Raw genomic sequence first — 12,500 nt, 5'->3', positions numbered from 1 at the left:
TAATTGTCAACATTGCCTAAAGCTTAATAATGTGAGAAGGGGAATAATAATTAAGGGCTCAGACTTTTCAAAAGTATGTTATTGAAGGTTTGAACTAAGATTTCAATTGCATATTAAGGGAGTCTTCTCTTCTTCAATGCTATCTAAAAGTCATCTACGAAATGGAAAACAAACAAATAAGAAATTTTTTCTCCTTCTTCCCTCTCAGTCCTTCATAAAACTTTCCTCTTAGTTTTTGTTTTTTTTCTGTGTGTGTGTGTGTGTGTAACCAACAAAAGAGCAATTCACTTACCTCTATCCATATTCATTTTCAATTACTTACAGTAATAATTTAATGCCAATTCTTATGGAAATTTTGAACCATTACTTGCGTGTTTACTGACATCTGTGTGAACACAAGAATATATACTTTATATGTCTAGATTTCGTTACGATAATAATATAATGCAAATTATTATGTACATTTCGAATAATTAATTGCGTGTTTACTGAGATGTGTGTAAACACAAGAGCATATATATGTTTATGTACCATTTATAGATTAATACTATTTTTCACATATGTACAACGTAAAATGTTTTTTATGTTGCTAATGAAACATTAAAAGAAGTCAGGGCAATATTAAGATTCAATACCTACTTTTTAGATAAGGAATATATTATTACAAGTTGTGGACTCACGTATATTATATAACTTTATAAGCAATCAGGGAGAAGTAAAAAGACATATCCTGTAGACTGTACAAAAATATATGGTACTAGACAAACCCTAAGGGTAATTATTCAAAATGAAGATTAATAGAAAAACATTCAAGTATAAAGTAATAAAATATATCCTGTGGTATATATATATATATATATATATATATATATATATATATATGTGTGTATATAGTATATATATACATACGTATATACATATATATATATATATATATATATATATACATATATATATATTTATATATATATATATATACATAAATCGGTATATATATATATATATATATATATATATATATATATATATATATATATATGTGTGTGTGTATATTTAGTGTGTATTTATATATATATATATATATATATATATATATATATATATATATATATATGTGTGTGTGTGTGTGTGTGTATAAATATATATATATATATATATATATATATATATATATATGTATATATATATGTATATATATATAATTATTTATATACATATATATATAAATATATATATATATATATATATATATATATATATATATATATATATGCATATATATATATATATATGTATATATATATATATATATATATATATATATATATATATATATATATATATATATGAAGAGGCGAAATCTTAAATAATAATATAATTCTAACAACATATTTTAAAAACCTAGTTTCCAACTTTATTTTCTATCCGAGAACACAACCGATTCTGTAAGTGAGTCAAGTCATCGGTATTTACTCAGATGTTACTTGGTGACCCAAGACAAATATCTCGTTATTGAGAGGAGGTGATTGAGGGAGTCGAAGCCAAAGGGCCTTGTTTATCCTTTCTCCGATGTCTGATGGGATACCTAGGCCTATCTCTCTCTCTCTCTCTCTCTCTCTCTCTCTCTCTCTCTCTCTCTCTCTCTCTCTCTCTCTCTCTTTCACGCGCACGTTTTGTCTCGGTTAAAAGTGGGTCCTGTTTTGAGCTCCGAGGCCTAAACTTTGTAATGCCTGAACTTTATTTGAATCTTCTAGTATCTATTTTTATTTATACAAGAATTATCGTTTAAGTATATTGTATCTAAAGCATTTTCCTTGGACAATATAATATGGACGATTTTCAGTGGAAATTTTTCATTATATATTTCAAAATGCTATCAAAATAAGAGCGACTTTTAGTGGAATTTTTCATTATATGTTGCAAAATATTATTACAATATGAACAGTTTTGAGTGGAATTTTTCATTATATATTCCAAAAGGTTATTACAAGATGAACGATTTTAGTGTATTTTGTATTACATATTTCTAAATGCTATTAAAATATGGCTGATTTTCATTATATAATTCAAAATGCTATTACAATATGAGTGATTTTAGTGGAATTTTTCACTATATATTTCAATATTGTATTGAATTATGAACCGTTTTCAGTGGAATTTTTTATTATATATTCCAAAATGCTAATTCAATATGAGCTATTTTTATTAGAATTTTTCATTATTTATTTAAAAATGTTATTAAAATATGAACGGTTTTCTGTTGAATTTATCATTATAAATTTTAGAATATTATACTGTTTGTTCATATTTTGAAGCTCCGCAATTTCAAATCAAAATGAGACCCTGGTTTTATGAGGTCAGACATTTCACATCCTAATATCAATGAAAATGGGAAATAAATGTTCACGATATCATCAAATGTTTAAAAGATCTTTATTCTGTATTTCAGTCTCTTGTCTCAAAAAAGTATAATCATTTTCTGTATTGGAATTGAGCTTGTGATTATTTGTTGAATAACAATAATTTTATATCATTAAATGAAAATCCTTTAGTGTATGCTTGTGTTTGTATGTATGTGTATGTGTGTCTGCATGCGTGTAAGAGAGAGAGAGAGAGAGAGAGAGAGAGAGAGAGAGAGAGAGAGAGAGAGAGAGAGAGAGAGAGAGAGAGAGAGAGAGAGAGAGAGAGAGAGAGAGAGAGAGAGAGAGAGAGAGAGAGAGAGAGAGAAAGAGAGAGAGGGATATTGGTATACCTATTGTTTCACTAATATTTTTCCTCCAAGACAGCAGTAAAATTCTCAATAATGGATGTAATTATATATTTTGAATATTTTATGGGTAATATCTATCTGCTATTTTCTTGTACTCTATTACCATCAATGACTTTACAACTTCATATTATAATATTGCTTTCAGAATAATTCATAATAACTGTAACCAATTATTACATATTTATCAACAGGGACTATATATATATATATATATATATATATATATATATATATATATATATATATATATATATATATATTTATATATATATTATATAATATACAATATATATATATATATATATATATATATATATATATATATATATTTTATATACAATATATATATATATATATATATATATATATATGTATATATATATATATATGTATATATATAAACATATATGTTTGTGTATATATCTATCTATCTATCTATCTATCTATCTATCTATATATATATATATATATATATATATATATGTATGTATGTATATATAAACATATATTTTTGTTTATATATCTATATATATACATATATATATATATATATATATATATATATATATATATATATATATACAGTATTTACACACACACACACACACACACATATATATATATATATATATATATATATATATATATATATATACATGTGGTTCACAATGCACAGATCTGTGTTTAGTTCATAATAAAACATATTTGCTTCAAGGTTTACCTCTACGTTCCTTTATAACTCATTATTATTCGCGTTATTTACGTAGTGCTTAAATTCCTAGAAAGCAAGATTAAGTAAATGCAGCATCCTGTTGACTGAGGAAACGAACCTTGACTAGTATTACAGTTTAGGAGATTTCAACACAGCTTTCAAATAACATAACTCCGGGTAATTCTCTTGCACTGTATCCTTTACCTTAAGACATCCTTTATTATTTTGCTACATGAAAAATCCTACTGCCTTTTTTATGCATTCAGTTTTGCGTTTCACTTTTAATTGCATATTATTCCAGCATTGTTTCGAAATATATGACTAATTTTAACAAATATCAATCGTAAAATTGTAGAATAATTTGATGCAAAACTGAAGGGCTAAAAATGTAATGAATCATTATATAGAAACGTTTAGATAAAAACATTTTGTAAGAATGATTTTTTTTTCTAAAACTTATTTTCTAATATTCTCTGATTCTCAAATTTTTATATTAGATATTCAGAGAAAATATTTTATGTTACATATATGTGTATGATCAGTCAGGTTACGGTTTTATGGCGAGAAAATACCAAAATCATTATCTAATAGATATTTTGAAGTATAAAAGATAAATAGAATTTTATTTATACTGAGTTATGAAGATTTACATGAGAAAAAGAAATTATTTGAACGCAACCTATATACTATATAGCATATTTTTTTTTATTATATATAAGAAAAAATCTTTAGTACAAGAAACCTTTTCCTTATTTAAGTACAGCCATAAGAATTATTTCTGAATAAACCACAATAATTCTTACTTAGAAAATAATGATTTTTGTATGAATGATAAATCATGTTGAAATCTCTCTCTCTCTCTCTCTCTCTCTCTCTCTCTCTCTCTCTCTCTCTCTCTCTCTCTCTCTCTATATATATATATATATATATATATATATATATATATATATATATACTAGGAGAAATGATAACTCCAGCTTTGTTTATAGCAATTATCAATTGATGTTTGTTATGACTGATAGAGTCATATGAAGAAATATTTCTTATATCATGTGGCACGAGGCCTCCTTAATTCAATAGCATATTCGCGATATAAATTCACATTCTCTTACATTTATAACCAAAGATAAATCTTTTACAAAAGGATTAACAATAGGAAATGACATTGTCTTTCATTTGAAGGCGCCAGTGTTCGATATATATATATATATATATATATATATATATATATATATATATATATATATATATATATATATATATACTGCAGTTTTACCTAAATCATCAAGTGAATAATAATGTGAACCAAATATTCGATTGCCTAATGTTGTAAAAAAAATCCATTACTTGTTAACCCTATTGTATTTAACAAGTTGAACTGCAAAATATAAGTCTATAAAAAAGTGCTTGAATATGATATCCTTAAGAAAGTTTTGAAGATAAAAGGATAAACTCCTACAATAACTACCAAAAAGGTGAACATATATTTCAAGATTAATGTACACGCATGTATTTTTGTATTTCTTTCTAATAAAACAACATTTTTCGTACATGATCTTTTTGTACAACAACCTGACAACATAAAGTAGAGACACACTGAAAATATGATCGTATATAATGGTACTCACGAGACTCTTTTCCTCAAAGATACTTTTCCTTTTTCCCTTTTGTAGCCTTTGAGTAAAAACAGCGGAGTACATCATCGTCGAAGGAGAGAGGGTAATTTATCTGAACGTAATTAAGCTTCGCACATTATTTACGGAAGCGTCAAAAAACGAGATTACTTCTCATGCCTCATGTAGGAGAGCAATAGGGAAATAGCTTCCTCTAAGAAAGGATGGTACGTTGATTAAATGAAGGGGAATGAAGTAGTTAACAGAAGCAAGAATCAATAGAAGTGAGGACTGGAATTTTTTGTCTCTCCCCTTTACTTTTTTGACATTTTCGGGGGAACGGCTTCTTTTGGACTATAGAACTTAAAAAGCTCCTTTGTCGTCAGTAATATACTTCTCTGTACCACACGTGCATCACACACGCTCGTATACTATAGCGGTGTTACTGTTTTGTTCTTTTTTATCTTTTTCCTTATCACTCTCCCTCGCACTGATTACCTGTCTATGCCTGTATCTGCTTGTATCGGTCAGTTTGAATTTGTGTAACCTTTTTTTCGCTGAAACTGTTGTTATAAAAGCTGGCTCTCTGTCAAAATAAAGTTAGTTGCCTTTACTCCTTTTCTTATTTACCACTTAATTAACGGTACGCATATCTTATTAATAAAATCCTGAAGGTCTGACCTTCCCTGAGTGGTGATCTGCCGGACTGGGATTCGAGTCCCGCTCAAGCTCGATAGTTTATGGTGGCCTTCGCAACTCACTATCCATATGAGCTAATATTTTTTTTTCAAGCTTATAGATCTAGAAGGATTAATACTTTTTCCTCCGAGCTCTAGATCTACCTTATGAGTCATCAGCAGCCAGTGACCTTCCCTCCCTTGTCTTAGAGGGGTCTTGGGCACTAATTACTACTCGTGCTTGAGGGAACACTGAACACATTATTTTATCTTATTTCTCTTCCACTTGTTTTGTTAAAGTTTTTATAGCTTATATGGAAAATATTTATTTTAATGTTGTTATTGTTCATGAAATATTTAATTTTTCCTTGTTTCCTTTCCTCACTGGGCTATTTTCCCTGTTGGAGCCCCGGGACTTATATCATCCAGCTTCTCCAATTAGCGTTGTAGCTTAGCAATTAATAATAATAATAATAATAATAATAATAATAATAATAATAATAATAATAGTAATAATAATAATAATAAATGGTCAGTCTGTAGTCTAGGGCATTGTCCTGCTAGCTAGGACATTGTCCCTGTCTCTTGCTTTTGCCATTCATGGCCTGCCTTTAAACCTTTAAGCTGTTCCATTATCCTTGATAATACATGGACTACACTTACAAAGCCATATCACCATCACACTTGATTTAAGTAGCACATTTATGCTTTTTTATCATCACTATGAACGTATTCAATCCATATCTATTAAATAAAAGCATCCAGATGTGTTTATTTGATTATGAAAATGCATAATCCTTGGTATACTGTATATGTATAAGTTGCATATTATCTTTATATTGCTTACTTACATGATAATTTGGTTTTCTGATACTTTAATTTTCAGACAGCTATTTAACAGGGACATTTCTTGAGTAGTAATATGTTTAATTTGCTGTTAATCGTAAAATTAGTAAAGTTTTCTGACCATTTTCATTATCATATACCGGAAATCCTAGTCATATAAATGACCATGTAATACTGATATTTTGTTACTTACAATATTCAGAAAAAGCAAACCATTTTATTATTATTATTATTATTATTATTATTATTATTATTATTATTATTATTATTATTATTATTATTATTATTATTATTATTATTATTATCAGAAGCCAAGAGTTTCTAAATTACAAGGTACACCTCCAGAAATGAAATAAACAAATGCAAATATTAAGGACTCACAACCGAGAGAAAACATATGAGCATAAGGAATACAAGGAAACGATATAGACAAGAAGTAGATCGTAAACCACTAAAAAGACAAGAAAAATAAATCTTGAAAATAATATGTATTTGTATTTGCTAATGCATTAATGTGGATTAGGTCTATCAACAAAAGTTCAGTCTAGCTAGAAGGTAAAACGTAAAGAATAAACGTTGAGCTAATGATAATTCATTTCGTAAATCATAAAGGCATAGATGAGAAAGGTTTTATATATAAATATATATATATATATATATATATATATATATATATATATATATATATATATATATATATATATATATATATATATATATATATATATATATACATATATATATATGTATAGTTATATTCTCAATATCCAAGTAGGTCCAAAACATAGAATTTTAGAATGCATAAGCGCAATGTCCATTGATGTTTCTATAAACTACTGGTACATCCTTGTATCCGCCAAATTCTCCCATACTCCATTTGACCAGTATTCCTTTATTCTCCTTAAATGAGAGTTTTTGTTCCCCTCTTTCACTCAGGCTATTTCTCCCCTTCCTAACATATTATTCCATCTCCCCTCATTTGCTGCTATATTTCTCTTTTACTACCTGCCCCTCTCCCCTCGTTTGATGGTCTAATCTCAGCATTGTTTGGTGTTTGGCAGGTTATCCATTGCGTTCATCTTAATTTCTTTATGATGACTTTTCATTGAATATAATCAATACCCTTTTCTTTATCTCTATACCACTGGCAAGTGGTAGTCACTGTCGCTACAAGTTTGTCGGACCAGGGTTCGACTCCCAGACGGTCATAAGCTCTTGTCTTTGTGTGATTTCACTTAGGGCTCTGATCCCGAGGTTGTTAAAAGAATCCAGACATTATTATATAAAAAATATATGGCTTATTTGAATATGAAAAAACACGTCTAAATGTTTAAAAATTTATTATATATATACGTATATATATAAATATATATATATATATATATATATATATATATATATATATATATATATATATATATATATATGTATATAGCACTTACTATTGTGTGTCTTTATGTAGGACTTCATACATATTTACATATATATATATATACTTATTAGAGACAACATACGTTCTAGCTAAAATAATTTGTACTAACAGTGTGTCACACGATCGTACATAGTAACGACATTTATTTTATTATTTTTTTTTTTTAACGCAATATCCTTCGTATCTTCTCTCTCCCTTCTTACTGACAGGGACCTGAATAAATATGTCTGTTTTTCTCACCGTTAACTGTTAACAGAAACGGTTGTCGGTTAAACATGTAATTGCCTGTTATGTGTTTTATGTCTTTTTTGCCTGGGCTTCATGTATATTTAAGCTCTTGTTCTGTAATAAAGTTACTCAGTTGCTTTCATCCCACTTTTGAGTCACAACCTACTCTTGGCTCGTCACATTGGTGACCCCGGAAGTCGACTCGCTCCTACTGCCTCCACCCCCCCCCCTCACTGTTACTTTGGCCACCCCATTTTAACTTTCGTCGTTTGCTAGCGGAGAGGCGTTTGCTTGGTTTTAGTGTGCAGAAGTCCAGGTCCACATCAAGGGACTTGACTTGCTCAACCCCAAAAGCAAATTGTGTTCTCGTGGCGATACCTGAGGACACCTTCCAATAAATCTCCGACTGGCTTTGTGAACAAGAAGACACACCAATAGTGTATTACACCCTCAAAAGATACCTTCTGCAGCAGTACTCGCCGTCGCCGGCCGCCCGTAGAGCTCTCTCAACAACCGTTGGGGGACCAAAGGTCTTCGCTCGCCCTCAGGGAAATGACCAGTATCGCTTGCCTGTAACCTGCCGCAGACGGCTCTCCTCATGAGGTGAACCTACTTCGTGCCCTTAGGGTACGCCGTTTACCCGAACCTGTACGCGCTTCCATACCCGATGTCAATAGTTTACCCATAAAGGACTTGATGACCAAAGCCGACGCCCTTATGGATAGCCACATCACGACCTTCAAGACCTCCATCAACGCCTCCACTCCTGACGAAGAGAACACCTATTCAACGTCAACCGAAGCTGACGTGAATACCAAAGCACATACATGCCTACCCTGTGACAAGCTGGAGCGGCGACAAAGCCACCTCTCACCCACCACTCACTTGCGCCCTAACCAACGACTTCTACAGCCACTTACTGCCGCCCATCGGCCGCAGTTTTGCTACTACCACTCCAGATTAGGGGCTGCCACGAAGAAATGTGCCAAAGATTGTCAGTGGCCGAAAAAATGTGTAAGTACGCCATTGCTCGTGGTGGTGGCCTCCCGTGATTCTAATCTTTTCTTTTTACAAGATACAAGAATAGGCTTCCGATTTTTGGTAGACATAGGTACTTGTCGTTCTCTTTTGCCAAGGGAACTCTTCAGGACACAACGTAGTCTGTCTAAGTCTGCCGACGTCCGCCTGGTAGCTGCCAACGAATCTGCGATAGCCACCTATGGTTACCAGAACCTCATATTATCGTTTGGGAACGGTAAATTTAATTGGAATTGTCTCGTTTCTGATGCCACATTGCTAATCCTCGGTGCAGATTTCCTCTCTCATTTCCACCTTCTGGACAATGTCGCCATGGACGATTGGTCAACATAGACTCATACTTGTCAACATCTCTTCAACCTGCCCCCTCCAACCTCGCTCTCCACATCAGCGCATCCACGGATGCCTACGCCCACCTCCTCACGTCGTACCCGAAAGTTTTCCGTCCCGAACTTCGCCAAACGCTCACGGATCCTGCCAAACACGGTATTTATCACCATATCAAGACGACGGGGTACCCAGTCTTCGCAAAATTCAGACGCCTGGCACCGAATCGATTAACAGCCTCCAAACAGACTTACAAATCCCCAGGGAAGCATCACATACCGACAGACTTGCACTCTGCAACTCACTTCTTCCTACGCAACAACACTAGCAAGCCACCACTAACGCCCCCTTACACGGGCCCTTTCCTTATGATCCGACGCATTCCAAAAGAATTCCTACTAAATATTCGTGGCAAAGAAGACTGGGTCTCCATTGATCGTCTAAAAACGTACTTATCTCCTGCCAGATGACCCGCCTGCAGTTCGCCTCTCTAGATCATGGCGCCCTATTTAACATGTACAGTATGTCATTTTTAGAGGGGGAGCCATGTACCAACCGTGTGTCACATGATCATACATAGTAACAATATTTCTTTTTTTTTTTTTGTACATAATATTCTTTGTATCTCCTCTCTCTCCCCTCGCACTGACAGGGACCTGAATAAACATGTCTGTTTTTCTCAATGTTAACTGTTAACAGAAACGGTTGTCGGTTGAACATGAAATTGCTTGTTATGTTTTTTATGTCCTTCTTGCCCGGGCTTGATGTATATATAAGCTGATGTTCTGTAATAAAGTTACTCAGTTGCATTTATCCCACATTTGAGTCACAACCTACTTTTGGCTCGTCATAAATTCAATAGCTTAGATGTAATATATCACTGGATTAGATCCAAGAGTTAAATCTAATATTCTAATATTCCATTTAATAAGAATATTTTGTATAACAGATGTTTGCAAACATCTCATAGATATTAACTTCAAAATACCGTTGTATGATAACAATGCTAAAATGACATTGTAATTTTTAAGTTAATATAGAATTTGATATATCCAACCTTCAACTATTTGCGTAATTATAGTTGCTGTTAACATATTTCCTTTCGAAACCAAAAACAAGAATTCAAACCCTTTTTGATTTGAGAATATCTTTTATGTTTTAGATACGCGTGAAAAGCAAATAGAAAAATTATCCAGTATGTGATAATGGTAATAGTGAATATAATCAATGTTGGTGTTACTGTTAATGGTAATGTTAGTTTTAACGTTAACAATAATGCTAAAACTATGATAATGATAATAATTTTTTTTTAATTATCATTATTATCATAACCATTATTATTATTATTAGTAGTAGTAGTAGTAGTAGTAGTAGTAGTAGTAGTAGCGCCGTTTTTTACCATTATCATCAATATTACCATTATAATAATCCTTATCTTTACTATATCTGTTATTATGAAAAATAAAAAAAGATTTATTCACAGCAATGACATTTGCAAATACGGAAAAATTACCCTCCATCACAACCAGCAATAACAATATCAATAACATATAATACCTTGTGAATTGTAAACACGGAAAATCTAGAATACTAAAATATGCATAGAGTAAATTAGCCTTCCCAGCAAACCCGGGGTTCCCTGCATTTTTAAAGCACAAGAAGGTTAAGGGCCGTAATGAGGTCGGGTATCGAAAACTATAAATTGCATTTTTCTCCCGAGGTGTAATAGCAAGAAGAAAACTTCTGGAATTAATGACGGCAATACCAGCCCTTTGCAGCTGAGCCTCTCTGCAAATTTAGGAGTTAATACGCCCTCCTGCTCCTGTACTTTTCTCTCGGCTATGAAGGAACACATTTTACTGCCTTTAGTTATAAATGAAGAGTACAGCTTATGCGTGTTAACATAAAGCAGGTTCTCTTGATAGGGGTGACTCCAGAAAAGAACAACACGATTGTTTCTGTTTTATTCAACCTTTAACTGTTACGTCGTGCATAAACACTTTAGGCAGTACGCACATCTGAATTTTATAGGAATTCATACATCAATATTGATCTATTTTCCACTATCTTTCACGATATCCTCTCCTGTCCTTACTTTCTAACATATCTTCCAATCTGTCCCACTCTTTCTAAGCCTTCCTCTCTCTCTCTCTCTCTCTCTCTCTCTCTCTCTCTCTCTCTCTCTCTCTCTCTCTCTCTCTCTCTCTCTCTCTCTCTCTCCCTCTCTCTCTCTCTCTCTCTCTCTCTCTCTCTCTCTCTCTCTCTCTCTCTCTCTCTCTCTCTAGCAATTCTAAATAATAATCATTTTACTAATATATTTCCACCTATTCTTACTACTTGTGCTTTTATGTTCTTCTTCGTTTGCATGTTTTCCCACTCTTATGTTGGGTCGATGTTTCTAGCCAGCTTTCTCCATCTACCTCTGTCCCACACTTCATCATCGATTAATCCTTTGATCGAAGGTCATCCTTGATACAGTCCATCCACCTTCACTTTGTTCTCCCTCTCCTTCCCCTTCCCTGTACCTCCATTTACATCACTCTCCTCCCAATATACTGTTCATCTCTTTTCATGACATGACCATTACCCCCTCAGTCCTACTTTCTTGGAACTTTCTTGGATCTTGTGCTTCCATATTATCATCTTATATCTTCAAAAACTTGATATCTCTCCTTACATCTTCAACAACTTAATTTCTCTCCTTGCATCTTCAACAACTTGATATCCCTCCTTATATCTTCAACAACTTAATATACTGTATCTCCTCACATCTTCAACAACTTGATATCTCTCCTTGCATCTTTAACAAATTAATATCTCTCCTTATAACTTCAACAACTTGATATGCTTCCTTACA

The sequence above is a fragment of the Palaemon carinicauda genome, chromosome 2, assembly GCF_036898095.1.
Source record: "Palaemon carinicauda isolate YSFRI2023 chromosome 2, ASM3689809v2, whole genome shotgun sequence".
Lineage (NCBI taxonomy): Eukaryota > Metazoa > Arthropoda > Malacostraca > Decapoda > Palaemonidae > Palaemon > Palaemon carinicauda.
This window is presented reverse-complemented; position numbering follows the sequence as displayed.